Consider the following 14,618-nt stretch of genomic DNA (forward strand, 5'->3'; position numbering starts at 1 on the left):
TGTTGGAAACTATGCAGAGCATCTTAAAACCAGCGAGGAGCAAAGACACAAGAAACAGTTGAGACACAGGAAAGGCACGATAGCGGAGGCAGATGATATCTGATAGAAAGCTTCTTCTAGCTCCAGCCCCACTAGTTCCCATTCACCCACGCAGGCCTTACCGCTTCTCGATATGGTCAACCACTGAGAAGAGGAGGAAGGTCACTTATCGCTCCAAGGTAACTACTAAGTTGATGACCTCAGTTTGGACCATCAATTTAGTTACTGAAGGACAGTGACAACTAAACAAATAACATCAGAATGAGATAACAATGAGTCGTGATGTGATAAAAGAAAGTAGTTAAAGCAAGAGGAACCCATCCTCTTCTGCCCTCAGTCACATCAAGGTAGTACTCTGAAGCTCCACAGTCCAATGAAAAGCCCACAGACTTGTGAGACAGTTTAGTCTGTGAAAGAGAATAAAGAATGGAAAACCCTTTAGACAGGGGTGCTCAGCAGGGAGAGATAATATTAGCTACTGAGTCAATTAAAATGTTTTGATTTCCTACCTCTAGTAGGAAGGACCTCTGCATGTTTGATCAATAAGTTGGCAGGCAATGTGCACTTGTGCTCAGCCACACAAGTTAATGTGTGTACTACAGCAAAATGGGACTAACTTCTAGGCCACGGGTCTTATCCCAGGCGTTTTTGCGCAATGAAAAAAATCAGTAGGTTATCACATTACTTTGTAATGCGGTGAACATGTATTGCTTGGAGCAGGGTTAATTGGCAGCCTGGCAATTCCCTACTATCTCGGTCCACTGGCTGTAGTGTAACCCACCTAAAGGACACATTTGGCATGCTAATTGCTTTAACAGTGCTACCCGGAGGCTACAGGTATGGCAAATAAATAATCCTACTACATTCAGAGAATGGCTGCGGTTATTTGTGCCCTTAACTAATTAGTAGAGGTTTAGTATAGTAAGAACTCTTATAGAGGAATGTCTGGTCCACAGATAACAAACTAAATAGGGGGTTGAGTTAATTTGTTGTTAAGTACACTAACCAGAAAGCTTTGTATAATTACATAAAAACAGCTGTGCATAGCAGTGAGTCAGATATTATAAACAGACTTTGGTGAGTTTATAAAATATAAATTAGTTTGAGTTTATAATCTAGTCTATGTCCATTAGTGGGATCCACACAGCCCTGTGTGCTGTGATTAACCACTTGGCTGCTAATGACAAGGGTAACTCGTCATGGAGTTTCCATTGATTTCAATGGAAATTACATGTAATCCCATCTAGTGCCTTAGCATCCAAGTGGTTAATACGTTTTTCTTTTGTGCTGGTTTGAATGTGTGTAGTGAAGTAGAGGTGAGATGGTTTAGAGAAATACCTTCTAGTGTGGTGTGATGCGAAAGCCGAATCTGAAAAGGGCATAGGTGCGTTATGGGAAGGAATGACCCATTGTGATTGGGAACAGAAGGTGCTACTCAGAATTGCAGGATATAGTTTGAGTGAGGTATAGAGATGCCACACCAAGAGCTCGTTAGGAAAAAACTTTTACAGCGGTCTATTCTGGGCTGACAGTTGGTCAGTTGAATGTCTGAAGTTTGAGATGATCTGTTCATGATAGGGAGAAAGTACAATTGCATCATAAAGTTAGGGTGATCTATAAATTGAGCAAAACAAAGAAAGGAACTCTGAAATGTTCTCATTTGTATAGTTTGGAATATAAAGAAATTGATAAAAGAGGCTGTTCTAGTAATTCAGACCGCCCAGGACTATAACAGTGATAAAGGTTTTTATTGTCTGAAAAGTGAAATGGGAATGGATTTTGAAGCTTTTAACCCCTCCACTGCACCTGCGATTTTGCGGAAGTGAGTGCGGCATTTCCGCAAAACGGTTGGGGCCGCGTCGGCCATTGGCCGACGGCAGCACCAGCGAGGTAGCATTATGGAAGGGGCTAATAAAGTGGAAATCTCCAACAGTAGCAGCTGTGATACTTCAGTTCAAAATATGCTTGTGCACGTCAAAGTACAAAGCCAAGGTTTTTGTTCACAGATACAGAGAATATGATGTCAAGAGTGAAACAGAGGGGATTGGCATGGGGGGACAGTACTGTGAATGAGGGGAAACCAAAGACCTATGAATTAGCTGTGTTCATCGCAAAGTAGTTCATAGGCATCAGATGGCAGTGAGGCCATCACTAGTGGTGATGCTGAGTTGCGGTTTGCAGGGAGAAGATGATTTGAGTGTCCGCAAACAAACAATTTGAGAAGCTGAAAGAGAAGATGACTGTCAGGGACTATAATGATACAGGGAGTATGGGAGATGGAATTTCACTCTTCTGTGGAGACGGCCTCTCTAAGCAAAGGCTGCATGCCAGTGATATCAGTATATCTACCGACAGGTGTGCATCACCTCTACCTGTTTGATAGCAAGTTATTGCAACGCTGTTTGGCAGCAAGTCACTGCAACAGGTGTATAATCACATGTCCTCGATTTGTTGTGAGAAGGGATTACAGGAGGCATATTGCGTGTTCAGCATCTGCACAGAAGGAAGTACAATGGATCTGTGGTGTATACTCTTTGGGGACGAGAAGATCACTGTTTACACTTCTCTCACATGTACAATTATAGACCTTACACAAGCCCATTGTAAACATCAGAACAAGGTCACTTGAAGAAAGGAGAGGTAGCCAAGCAAAGTCTCACTTAAGGAGCAACTCTGTGGCAGAGTGATGGTGGGGTCTATCACTTCCCTTCCAATAAAAAACAAGCGTTGCCCAATTTATTTTCAGACCAAATTCAGGAACTGAGGGATCACATGGTTCGGAGTGTAGAAAGAAGAGAAACTCAGTCAGAACAGTAGAGCTCATGAGGAAATACTCTTGTGGGTGTATTCAGTTCTTCCCAGGTGTCTGTGTAAAATTAGACAGCTGAGACTACGCACCTGAGCACTATCAAGACCTAAAGAAAAGGACTGGTACCACAAGATGTTTCACACAACCAGTCAATAGTTCAACTACAGACCATGCACTAGAATTCAACCAGATCATAAAAACGGCCAACTGTTTGTTATGTTATGTTATGTTATTTTTTATTTGTTAAGCGCGCATACGCCCGAAGGCTTCTTGGCGCTGGAGAGAATCAAACATAACAGTACATAAAAAGACACAAATCACTACTTACAATAAACCTGAGAAAAAAGAAAAGTTTTGAATGTCTTCCTAAAGGTGAGGAGGTCCCTGCTGTGTCGCAGAGTCAGGGGGAGAGAGTTCCACAATGAGGCCGCTAAAAATTGGAAGCTGCTACCTCCCTGACGTTTCCTTTTAAAACGGGGAACCTCAAGTAGGTCGTGCTGGGCAGATCTCAAGCTGCGCGAGGGTTGATATCTACGCAGTAGTTGTCTAAGAAAGATAGGGCCCTTACCTTCCAAGGCCTTAAACACAATGCAGCCCACCTTAAACATTGCTCTCTGCTCCACAGGCAGCCAGTGCAAGGTCTCCAGTCCATGTCTAATCGATTCCCACTTCGGGACTTTACAAATGAGTCTTGCTGCTTGATTTTGCAGATATTGCAATCTTTTCAGCTGGCCAATAGGAGCCCCCAAATAGAGGCCATTTGAAAAATCGATGTGAGAAAGGACAAGAGCACTGACTGTTTGGATTAAAGCCATACCTGTGAGGAGATGTGCTATTTTCTTGATCTTCCTCAATTGGAAAAATCCCGTGGAAACCACTGTTCCAATTTGACTTTCCAAGGAAAGATCCTCACTGAGAGTCACTCCTAAGCTTTTAGTTGTACGAGATTTTTTAGGAGGCGAGCCCATGTCCGATGGCCAAAAACAAGGGTTCCAACTGATCTCACTCTTCCCAGGTAGAATGAGCTCAGTTTTTCCCGGGTTTAGCTTAAGGTGATTTAGCGACATCCACCTTTGAATAAAAGACATGGTTGCTCGAAAATCCTCAGCCGCGTTGTCTGCGTTTAAAACAAAAGACACTTTTGACGTTTGAAAGACACTTCTTTGCTGAACACATTTCACCTGAGATGAGAAAGACTTCGAACCCAAGGAAGGAACTATGATTAAACAGTGAAAGTAGATACCCAGCCTCTATGACCGAAAAGCTACTACATGCAATATAATTGATGAAGGCTGTAGCTTTTGCTTGGTACAAAGCAAGTATTAACATCTACAAATTGCTTATTAGCAAGCACAATGTAAGAACTGTACAGACACTCTTGCCAGTATCCCAGCTTTCAAACTAGAAAATATCTTCTGTTGTACCTGATCACCAAAGATCACTCAACTCGTTTTAACAAGTACTCTATTCTACTCATAATCACATTGGAGAGGGGCACTAAGATGTGGAAAGAACTCAGAAAATGTGTTAATGCAATTTAATTGTGAAGGTGCACATGTGCACATTACAAAATATTGTCAACAATATCTCACAGGTCAGTTCAAGAATAGAGGCAAAAGTACAACAAAGACCCATTACAATTGGGCCTACTGATAGGGGCTTCAAGTACATTCTGCTCACTGGAGACTATGCCCACAGATAATTGTAGTTCTCCAGTATTGGGGTGTCTTTCATAGATTCCCATGCTTGAACATTCCCCGTTGCCGAAGCGGGAGTCCAACGGTACATAACATAGCAATGTAGTAATAACATAAGTATATATACATATCAGAAAGAAAAAAACATAGAGTCTTCATAGATAGACAACTTGTCACTTCTACAAAATATCACAGCCATTATGTTTGGTCCAAACTCCACCCAATCAGGCGCCAACACCCTCGTAGAATGTTCTCCTCAGAGGCTCAGGCCCTCAGATTTTCTACCGCTCGTCGCGTGAAGGGAGTCTCCCTGAGCTCAGCTCAGTTTTTCTTCTCATTTCCTCTCAGAAAGTTAGCTTTGTGATGTCTACCACCAAGAAGTCCCTCTTCAGATCTTGTGGAACCTATGGTAAACAGAAACTTCATTCTAAAGATCCTCCTAAAAAAGTGCATTTATTGCCTATATCCTGAACATCAGGTAAAGGATTGTAAAATATGTAGAACCTTCTCTCAGAATACTCTAACGGACAGAGAAGGGAGTTTCCTTCTGTTGCTACAGAAGTTGAAGGCTTCAGAGAACCCTCTCTCAGATGTGGAAAGTGTGTCATCAGTAAAGACTTCTCCTTCTTTGAAGAGAACCAGTGAGTATCAGAAGGTTTCTCCAAAACCTAAGATGGTGAAGAAACATCATGTGGATAAGCCCACTATCCAACCTTCAACTTCAAAAGAGGTGATTTCGTCCCCTCAGAATCTTTCTGCACCTTCTAAGCCCCCGAGATCTGATTCTCAGACTCCATCTGCGCAGTTTTTACTTGCAAAACTGCCTATCTTGTCGATGGGCTGGTACAAAAGGGAGTGGTGATGGACGGAGCATCTGAACCAATCAAACAGTCAACAGATCTGGGTTTATTGCCAGAAACCGGTCTTCGGAAGCTTGTTTCCGGTCCAGGGAAGGCATGGTTTGGCAGATCGGGCTGGACTGTTCCCATAAGGCACAGGGTCAGACTGATTTGCATATGGCCATGTCTGAACTGGGGTGGCAGAGTGGGCTAAAGAACGGTGATGGATTAAACCCAGATCTGTTGACTGGGTGTGAGTGTTTGATTGGTTCAGATGCTCCGTCCATCACCACCCACTTTTGTACCACTTTGTTCGCCATAAGTTGGCAGGGTATGCTCAGACGTGAGTCCCTTGCTCACTTTGCCACTGGATTTAAGCAAGCCGGGCTGAAGACGGCTGAAATGCCAGAAACCGGTCCTCGGAAGCTTGTTTCTGATCCAGGGAAGGCATGGCTTGGCAGTTCGGGCTGGCCTGTTCCCATGTGGCACAGGGTCAGACTGATATGCATATGGCCATGTCTGAACTGGGGTGGCAGAGTGGGCTAAAGAACGGTGATGGATTAAACCCAGATCTGTTGACTGGGTGTGAGTGTTTGATTGGTTCAGATGCTCCGTCCATCACCACCCCCTTTTGTACCACTTTGTTCGCCATAAGTTGGCAGGGTATGCTCAGACGTGAGTCCCTTGCTCACTTTGCCACTGGATTCAAGCAAGCCGGGCTGAAGACGGCTGAAATGCCAGAAACCGGTCCTCGGAAGCTTGTTTCCGGTCCAGGGAAGGCATGGCTTGGCAGTTCGGGCTGGACTGTTCCCATGAGGCACAGGGTCAGACTGATTTGCATATGGCCATGTCTGAACTGGGGTGGCAGAGTGGGCTAAAGAACAGTGATGGATTAAACCCAGATCTGTTGACTGGGTGTGAGTGTTTGATTGGTTCAGATGCTCCGTCCATCACCTCCCCCATTTTGTACCACTATCTTGTCGACGGGCTCATCGTCGCTTCCTCTGTCAACGAGAGCTGCTGTCGTCGTGTCTACGTCGACGACTTCTACATCTACGTCTATGAAGCCAGCTATGATCCTGGTTTTTTTTAAAACATATTTTATTGACTTTTATATTGTTCTCATACAGTCAAAAGAGACATATATCACATTCTCCATGTTCGTCAAATACGCCCCCATAGTATTCCCCAACTCATCCCTCAACACCCCTCAACACCCTCCCCCCCTACATATTCGGTGGTGTGGTCACGTTCAGAGTCTCATACCTCTGTGTGGTATCAATTGTTCAAAGAGTTTGCACAACATTGTTCCCTGTTCGCCGATCACATGGATGTGCATTTCTTAATCCTCCGCCTCTTCCATCAGAGTGTCCCTCGGAGCCTGAACCAGGGCCTCCCACGCTCTTGCCCCCTCCAAAGCCCTATCATTACCTGCGTGTGTAGCTTGTCTAAGGCTCACAACACTCTCACATTGCGCCCATTTACAGAGTCCCTGCGCCAGCGCTTGCTCGAAGGCCCCTCCTTTGCCTTCCAATGCCAAGTTATCTCTCGTTTGGCCAGCAAGAGGCCCAAATCAATACATTTGCTGGTTACTTTAGTTTCTGCCGTGTGCTTGAACCAATGCAGCAAGCAAGTTGCCATATCGTACTCTAGATGTCTATCTGTGATTGCATTTAAAAGGTCCCCTATGTCTGCCCAGTAACCTCCCATGTGCGGGCACAACCACAACATATGCTCCAGTTCGACATCCCCCTCCAGACATCTGGGGCACGCCGCGTCCTGAACCCGGAAATACTTCCGGATCTTACCCGGGGTCAAGTAAGCCCGATGTAGAATAAAAAATTGAATCTGTTGGAGCCGAGCATTCCTGTTCCCCTTCCATGCCCTCTTAAAAATGTGTTCCCACGTAGCATCTGGGATCTGACGACCTATTTACGCTTTCCATTTTGCTTTAAGGACTGCCAATGGGTGTACGCCTTCCTGCAGCATCCGTGATTGCAGGCACGTGACTGCCTTAACGGTTCCCGCTGCCTTTACAAAATATTGGCAAGCTAACGTGGTTACAGGTTCTGTTCGTCCACCCCCCCAGTGCTTTTGGATCGCGGTCGTGACCGCTGCGTGAATCAGGAAGTCACCCTCCGGGAGCCAATACCCGTCACGTAATGCCGGAAAGGACAACAGTTCCTCATTCAAGTATAAGTCCCCTACCATTTGGAGACCTAACTGTTCCCAGTTCGCCAGCGGAGTCCAGTCCCCTCCGTGTGGTAGCGCCGTCAGCATTCCCAGCGGAATTTCCGGTGCATATGGGTGGGGAACCCCTGCCTTACGCTGGGTTCTATTCCAACAGAGCCTCAGGGTCCGTTCCTCCCTAGTCAGATCTCTCAGGTCAAGCCTCTGTTGTAGGACTATGTAAGCCAGGACATGGTGCTGTATCCCCTGTCCTCGCCCACTTTCAGGGCCCTAGAATTCTTGCGCTATATGTTGCGTCAGGACCTGCAGCTGTGCCGCTAAATAGTATAGCTCAAAGTCGGGGACAGCCAACCCGCCATCTGGCCTGGGTCTCATCAGAGTCGCCAGCGCCACTCTCCGTCTGCCGTTGCCCCACAAGAAGCCGGTGATTAAGGAACGCAGTTCTGTAAATACTCGCGGTGGAATCCATATCGGCAAAGTACGGAAATAATAAAGCAACCTGGGGAGGGCTACCATCTTAATCAAAGCTATTCTGCCCATCACCGATAGGGGGAGTGTCGACCAGAACTCCATGCATCCCTTCAGGGCCCTGACACATTCCCCACATTCCCTTCCAGCAAATCTATATTTTCATGATAGATCCGAACCCCCAGATAGGTGAGGCAAGTTGGTTCCCAGGTGATCTCACCAAGTGACTCTGGCGGATTCAGGCCCCGTCGGGTCGGAAATATACATGACTTGTTCCAATTCACTTTGAGTCCCGAGATCTCCAAATTGTGACAGCAGAGAAGTCGCTCCTCGCAGATCTTCTTCCGCGTCCCGCAGGAAAAGAAGTAAGTCATCTGCGTACCATGCTATATAGTGTGACACATCCCGGAGTGGTAGCCCCCGATAAATCAGTCCCGATCGTGCTTGGACCGCCAGCGGTTCTATCGCCAATGCAAATAGCAGCGGTGATAACGAGCAGCCCTGCCTCGTTCCCCTCATGACTGGGTACTGGTCCGAAATCACCTCTCCCAGTCTCACTCTAGCCGAGGCCGAGGAGTACAGCACTCTCGTCCACTTCACAAACTGGTCGCCCAGTCCGAATCGGCTCAGGACCTTGTGTAGGAAAGCCCATTCCAGGCTGTCGAACGCCTTCTCTATGTCCACAGAGAGGACCGCTGGTGAGCACATGTCGTCATGGCCCCCCGCAATAACTCGTAGAAAACGACGTATAGTCAGAGCTGTGCATCTGGACGGTATGAAACCCGCTTGGTCTGTGTGTACCAATGAGGGCATGTGCTGCAGGAGTCGAGTCGCCAATATCCGGCTCAAAATTTTGTAGTCCACTGTTAACATGGATAATGGCCGATAAGAGGCCACATCCACGTCTGTCCTTCCAGGCTTCAGTAAGGGAATAATCAACGCCTCACGCATGGAACTAGGCAGCTGACCTTCCTTCCCAGCCTCCTGATAGACCTCTAACAAGCGGGGAGCAAGCGTATCAATATACTGGGCGTAACATTTAATGGGTAGCCCGTCGGGCCCCGGTGTCTTGTTCCTGGCCATGTGTTTTACTGCACCGCGTATCTCAGCTAGAGTTATATCCTGGCCCAATAATTTTGCCTGATCTGCATCAAACTGCGGGAGCGGGATTCCTTCCAAGTATCCCTCTATGTCTGCCTCCGTCGCCTCTAGTTTACTACAATATAGAGATGCATAATAATTAAGGAACCGCGACAGCACCATCGCCTGCGAGTGAACCAAAAGGCCAGAATCCAATTCTATCCGCATGATCGGGCCACTCCTCGGTACCGGGTCCGCTAATCTAGCCAACAGTGTACCTACTTTATCCCCCTCTGCATGTACTTTCGCCATGTAGCTTTTGTGGTCAAAGCAGCACAGCCGCTCAACCTCCATTGCAAGCCGCTCCTTCGCCTCTAGCAGTTGTGCCTGCAGCGCTGGCTGTTCAGGCCTCCACTGCTCCAGATCCCTCAGTGCCTCCTCCGCTTTCGTCACATTGCCCAACACTGTCTTCCTAGTTCCTGAATATTTACTAATACATAGCCCTCTAATGAGCACTTTAAAGGCGTCCCATTCTACCGCCCTCGTAGACGCCGTGTCCTGGTTCTCCTGGAAATAGCGGTCAATACCCTCTCCCACCTCAGTCCGAAAGACCTGGTCCTCCAAAGTTTCAGGGCGCAACCGCCACATCGGGATTGCGGACCACACTCTTTTCCAGTTGATCGACAACAGCAACGGATTGTGATCAGAAATAGTCCTAGAGAGGTACTCAGTATGTGCCGCCCCGTGTGCAACCGAATGGGAACAGAGGATTGCATCAATTCTGACATGAAGCTCGTGTATGGAAGAAAAAAAGGAATAGTCCCTGTCCCGCGGATGTTGTGCCCGCCATACGTCAATCAGCCCCCACCGGTCTTGCCAGTCGGATCTTGTTTTGGCCAGTTTCCTAACCGGGGCGACAGCTAGAGGAGGATGCGCTCTGTCCATTTCTACATCTGTAATGGTGTTAAAATCGCCCCCCAACACAACAGGGCCAGCCAGGTATGACGCCAGCACGTCTGATAGGCCAGTCCAGAAACGAGCTTGGTCGACGTTAGGGGCATATACGCTACATAGCACGATGTCCCTACCATATAGCCTACCCTCTACTGCCGCGTACCTGCCCTCCGGATCCAGCACTTGTCTTGTGGCCTGAAAAGGGACACCTGCCCTCACCCATATGAGCACCCCCTAGCGAACGCAGAGTACACTGTGCTGAATACCTGACCCCTCCACCTACGCTGCAGCGCTTGACCCTCCGCCTTAGTAAGATGTGTCTCCTGTAATAGAGCTATTTGGATACCTCTCCTCAGTAAATAAGCATGGACCTTGTGTCGCCTAGTCATTGTGTGCAAGCATCTCACATTCCATGTGATGCATTTCAAATCAGGTGATGCCCCCATTGCAGCTGTGTACCCCTCTCAACCAGGATAAAACGTGATCGCCCACACCACCAACAAACCCCTTTACGCAAACATCCCACATATCCCCCCAGCCCACCCCCCCAGAACAGGACCCAATAAAAATGTATCCGTCCCCATCCAAACTTTACAACAATTCACACAACACTATCCTGCAGTAGTCACCACAGGTAGCCTTAAGGGCAATGGAAGGGTAACTCGCCCCAACATGGAACAGCGTTCGCCCCAGCCCTCCCGCCATAGATCCCAGATAATACCATTCCGTAATTATGTGCGCCCAAGCGCCCCCAGGTGCAACACCATTAGGGAGTTGTACATGACGACCTTACAGCCTCCACAAGCCCTCTAGATATGCTATTCGTCCAGCATTCCCTCCGCTGTATTTGGAGTAACCGCAGGCCCCTTATTGCTGTCTGTTTCCAAGAACTCTGCCTCCGATCTCCGTTTATCTTCTTCCGAGTCCGTTCCCATCGCTGACTCTGTTTTCTGTGACTCCGTTATTTCCGCCGTTGCCGCCAGCGCTCTTTGTCTGTCCAGTTCCATTTGTGCCAGCTGTTGTTTCTGTAGAGTCTTATTCCGTTTCCGGAGACATTAAGATTTACGCATTTGATAGGGCTTAGGCGGTGCTGCATGTTCCTGTGTCCGGCGATCCGTACCAGCTCTGTAAGTCCCAAGCCACGACCATGCATCCTCCGGTGTCTGGAAGAACTGTGTCGAGCCATCCAGTATTACCCTCAATTTCGCCAGGAAGATCAGGGAGTATTGGATCTCCTCCTCTCGTAGTTCTTTTTTAATTGCCAAATAGGAGGCTCTGCGTTTTTGTATTTCCTGAGTGTAGTCCGGGAATATCGTGATTGCCTACTTTAAAGGGTCCCGTTGTGCATGCCTTTTGGATTAGTACATCCCTATCTTTAAAGTGAAGTAGTTTGGCCACTACCATACGAGGAGGGCGGCTAGCCTGCGGCTGCCGAGCCAGCACCCTGTGTGCCCTTTCCAGTGTAAAGAAGGAGGACAGGCCCTCCGGCGCAACCTCAGATTTGAGCCAGGTCTCTAGGTAGGCAATCATGTCAGACCCATCCGTTTTCTCCGGCAGGCCCACTACGCGTATGTTATTGCGCCGGTTTCTACTTTCTGAGTCCTCTTCCCTTTTTTCTAACACTTCTATGCGAGCAAGAGCATCACCTAACTTGGCTTCCATTGTGGTCTGTGCTGGTTTTAGTTCCTGGATGGCCAATTCATTCTCCTTCATCCTATCTGCCAGTTTCGAGTGGTCCACACGCAGGAGCCCCAGTCCCGTCGCCACCTGCGCAATATCTTGTTGGAGGGCGTCTTTCGTGGCCGCTATTGCTGCTAGTATCTTATCCAGATTTTGACGCAGCCCTATGTCCGACAATGCTTCCTCGGGTTCCCCCCCTGCCCCCTGAGTGTCAGCGTGTTCACCAGTGTCCTCCTTCCTGTTTTTGGGCTTCATCTTGCTATAGTGGACGCCACTCTATCCAATACCAGTATATCTCCTTGTGCAGAACTCCTGTATAAGGTCTCCCGTCACCTCAGGAATTGGATATCGAGGTTCCAGCAGGCCTAGTTCCCGTAACTACCTTTCTTGCCGAAGCCCTCATCACTTCAAGCATGACCTGCACAGAGACCCTCAGCAGCCATCCCGTGATGACAGTATAAGAGCCCCTCCACTGGTCCCGGGGAAGTCTTCAACCCTACGCCGACCCCTAGGTCAGGTCCATTCCTCTCACCCTGGTTCCTCAGCTTCAGCTATCAGCCCAATGCGCTCCCAGGCAGATCTTCGGTCAGTGCTAGTCCCCTATCACAGTGCACACAGCGTATTCCTCGGATCGTGAGGTCTCCTCGTCAAGCCACCACAGGCCCTGTGTATCCAGGTCTAATCAGTTACCCCTCCGCCGATCTCCATTTGCTTCCAGCGGTGTCCGCAGTCCCCGGCTGCGTCCTCCCCTCTCCTCTGGAGCGTGTACTGGGCTCGGTGCGCTATCTTCTCATACTCTTCACCTCCTCTAACTGGCGCCTGGTGACACGACCCGGCACCACCGGACGTGCGCCCCTGCTCCCGTTCATGCGACGGAGCAGACCTGCCCCCGCCCCACCTCCGCAGTACCGGGTACAGGCCCGCTCCACCACACTCACCGGGGGCTGTAGCTGGACGCCGCCATCAGGGAAACCTCCTTCCCGCCAGCCGGTGGAACCGCAAGCGCTTGCCCGCCCTTATGATGGCATGTAGGTCCGCCGGGCGTCACGGTCGTCTCTCATGCAGCTCGATATTCGCTGCGGCGTTCAGGGCTTTTATTCGGTGCGTCCGCCAGCTGCAGCGCTCCACGACCCCGCCAAACACCCAGACACATCTCACTGCCGGGCCGAATCTCACGCACCGTCGGCAGAACTCTGGGCTGCTCACCCTCGATTTCCCGGGCCGAAACCTTACTGGGTCCCGGCCGCCATCTTATGGGTAGTTCCGCTCTGGATCTCTGCGGGCAGTCCGGCAAACGGGGAGCTCCGCTGATCCGCACCGTCAGTTAATCTGCTCGTAGGGCTGAGTGCATGCTCCGGTTGCTAGAGCCTCCGGTTTGCACACTTGCTGCGCTGATCCGTGTCACCGCTCGCCCACTTCCTTCTCATCCGCTGCTCCATTCCGCCATCTTGCTCTTTCACGGAACTCCACCGGCAGTAAAAACCGCGCCTGGATCGCCGTCGGGCATTCAGGTGTCTCGATGTCAGTCGGGTTGTCACCTCCTGAGTTTCCGACACCTTTTACATCGAACACGGCTGGTTTCAGGAGTTTTTAGCAGGATACATTTGTGATCGGGCACGGAGCTATTGGCTCACGCCGCCTCACCCATCGGCGCTCAAGCCACGCCCCCGCCAGCTATGATCCTGTTGTCGCCATCTTCACCGTCGACGCTTGTATCCATTAAGGTGCGACCTATTTCGTCTACGGTGCCTTAGACTTCGTCGACGGCGACAAGCATCGCAGACGGTGGCTTCGTCGTCGACGGTGGCTTTGTCGACGGCGGCTTTGTCGGCGGTAGCTTCGTCAGCGGTGGCTTCGTCGACGGTGGCTTCGTCAACGGTGGCTCAACAACACGTCGATGGTGACAGCTACACCTGCATCCATAGATCTGGTACCATTGAAGTCTACAAGCTCTTTACTTCAACAGCGACGTTCCTCTTTGGATACCCTAATGCCAATTCAAACTCCTTCACAACCTCCAGATGAATCTTTTTCTTCTGACGATGAGGAATCGGAGGATGATGACAGATTTTGGGCAGCTCACAGTCCCTCTGAACTTCTTATAAAATGTCAGGACTCTGATGATGATGGTGACCTAGAAGAGGATGATTTTTCTACTTGTGACACGCAGCCTGTGGCAGAACTTCCTATGGCCCAGATTCCTTTAACTCTTATTTCCAACCTCCAATTCATGTTGGATGATTACTTCCGCCATTTTCCAAGTTCAGTACAGGCCTCTCCAGTGCCTCAAGCGCCTCTACAACCTCCTCCTACTGGAGAATCAGTTGCCGCACCTTCTGCGTCGGCGACCAGAGTTAAACATCAGGATGCTCCTCAGGTCACGGAGGAGGACAGTGACGACGATAATGATAATGAAGGTGACAAGGAAGAGGGTGAGCTGGATGACGGATCCCTTCTTTCTGAATGGGACAACTACCAGATTCAAACACCATCTCCCACTGCTCAACCTCCTCTGGATTCTCCACCAGTTGCCTCATTTCGCAACCAAAGCCTGATTCCATTATTACTCAGGCCGCACAACGTCGGGCCAGAAATCCATCATCTCCATTATATGCACCGCCGGACCAAGAGGGTAGACGCCTTAATGCTATTGGCAAGAAGTTTTCCACTATGGCGGCAACTACAGTTCGTGCGGCCAATTCTCTAGCTATCCTGGGCCGTTACGACTGACATATGTGGTCAGATATATCATCCCTTGTAGATCTAATACCAGAGGCTTCTAAAGCAGAGGCATTATGAATTCTTCAAGAAGGAGAAAGAATTTCCTCGGAAATTATTGATTGTGCTGTTGATGTATCCTCC

General features: G+C 49.0%; 1 protein-coding gene across 7 annotated transcripts in view; it reads left to right on the plus strand.

Moving 5' to 3' along the window:
* Positions 1 to 14,618, plus strand: part of KIF17 (kinesin family member 17) — a 542,173-nt gene that overhangs the window by 448,678 nt on the left and 78,877 nt on the right. The gene's annotated exons all lie outside the window — the stretch shown is intronic.

Source organism: Lissotriton helveticus, chromosome 5_1 (assembly GCF_964261635.1).
Source record: "Lissotriton helveticus chromosome 5_1, aLisHel1.1, whole genome shotgun sequence".
Lineage (NCBI taxonomy): Eukaryota > Metazoa > Chordata > Amphibia > Caudata > Salamandridae > Lissotriton > Lissotriton helveticus.